A 1,956-nucleotide genomic window follows, 5' to 3' on the forward strand; every position below is an offset into this window, starting at 1 on the left:
AATTACTTACATTTTCTGATTACATAAGGAGCTAGAAAATTAAAGCTGGACTGATATAAAGCAGTGTTAGAAACTGAGATATGAAAGCTCTGAGCTAAATGGCACCTTAAACCTAGATTATGGGTGGAGCAACGGAATGTTTAGGTGTGCCTTTTTATTAACAAGAATACAAAGTTGAAAATGAATGAGCTGCAGCTAAAATCTTATATTCATTTTTCACATGGCCTAGTCCTCATCTGAATACTGTAAAAAACAAAGCCATGCTTGCCCTACCTGACCCCCTAATATTCTTAAGTCTCTTCTCCAGTCTTCAAAGAGTGGCTGGAAGTGAGGAGACAGAAAAAGTTCCTCCTTTCCTTCCACTCTGCAGTTTTAATTCGAAATTTTAGGCTTAGAACTGTGCCCAGAAGTCAGAAACTGCTCACACTAATGAAATTCCTTGTTTCAAATGTGCCTAGAACACTGATACAGTGGTGCCTCGCAAGACGAAATTAATTCGTTCTGTGAGTCTCTACGTCTAGTGGTTTTTTCGTCTTGCGAAGCAACCCTATTAGCGGCTTAGCAGATTAGCGCTATTGGCCGTTTAGTGGCTATTAGCGGCTATTAGTGGCTATTAAAGGCTTAAGGGATTAGCGGATTAGCTGCTAAAAGGCTATTAGCGGTTTAGCGGCTTAGAAAAAGGGGGTAGGGAGCGAAAAAATTTCTCAAGACTTGCAAGACATTTTCGTCTTGCGAAGCAAGCCCATAGGGAAATTCGTCCTGCGAAGCGCATCGAAAAACGGAAAACCCTTTCGTCTAGCGGGTTTTCCGTCTTGCGAGGCATTCGTCTTGCGGGGTACCACTGTATAAAGTTGTCTGTAGTTTCCCAGTCAAGTGATATGGTCATGTGATATGGTCATGTGTGGCTTAAAATGCATACAATAGGGAAAATAACACACAGGCCTTGCTTCGGGCAAAATTGGACAAATGTGTGTACATTAGGAGAAATTAGCACTAAAATGCTGATGAAGTTTCATGAGTACTTTTTTTAAAAAGATCCGGAAGGGATGTAGAAATGTGGAGAACTGAACTTAAGTTTGGAAAAAGAGTTTAGTTGGGTCATACAGGAGGGAGCTGCTTTCCTTAGCAGTAGGGACAGTGCTTAAGTTGCAAGTCTCTCTTTCATTAAAAAAATTCCAGCCAAGGTTTTGGCTGCAGGGGCCTCACTATAGGCACCATCATCATTGCCACTGCTAAGTCAGTAGAGAGTAGACACATTTAGTTTTCCATGATGGCAACAAAAGTATGTAATCCCCTTAGTGAAAAGATTATTTTGCTCACCTCTGTCCCCTTTGGTGGGCTCTAGATGACCTGTTCTGAAGGTCATTGTTCCATTTTTATCCCATCGTTCCTCCAAAGAGTCTTCTGTGGTGGACAAAGTCTTCTTACTCATGCTTTTTATTTTATTTTATCTCACTGATAATCATAAGAAATTGAACATGTGGTGAGATAGTAAGTGGCCCTTATCTCAGATCAATTTAAACCTGAAGTCACTTCTTCAACCCTCTATCCTCTATCATAATGGATTCCAAAATATTGATTTGTGGTATTAAGGCCCTGATTTGGGGTATTCAGGGGGACCTGTTTGGCTTAGGAGAAATGAAAATAACTACTCACAATATGCCAAAAGCTTCCATCAGCTTCTGGAACCGTTCATCTTCAAGAGCAAACCAGTGCCCAAAAGCCACAGGACATATCATGTTGGAGACTGAAGTAGCGATGGGCATGGAGGGGTAAAGTGGTTGTCCTGCAAAATAAAGTTATACTAATGTTAGCTCAGCTGCTCCTGTTCACACTGAGAGTGGGAGTTCATGGTGGCCAAGTGAAATTGCTGGGATCTCCATTAGGAACCAAGAAAAACATATCACATTCCTTTCTAAAATGGACAGAGGTAGTACACAAATATATCTTCATACG

General features: G+C 41.0%; 1 long non-coding RNA gene across 1 annotated transcript; it reads left to right on the top strand.

Moving 5' to 3' along the window:
- The first annotated feature begins 389 nt into the window (after nucleotides 1-389).
- LOC310678540 lies at nucleotides 390-1,658 on the top strand. Its single transcript, XR_014511829.1, has 3 exons — nucleotides 390-473; nucleotides 852-881; nucleotides 1,076-1,658. It is a non-coding gene; the product is annotated as an uncharacterized lncRNA (long non-coding RNA).
- The last annotated feature ends 298 nt before the right edge of the window (nucleotides 1,659-1,956 follow it).

The sequence above is a fragment of the Podarcis tiliguerta genome (genome assembly GCF_965153285.1).
Source record: "Podarcis tiliguerta genome assembly, chromosome: 5".
NCBI lineage: Eukaryota > Metazoa > Chordata > Lepidosauria > Squamata > Lacertidae > Podarcis > Podarcis tiliguerta.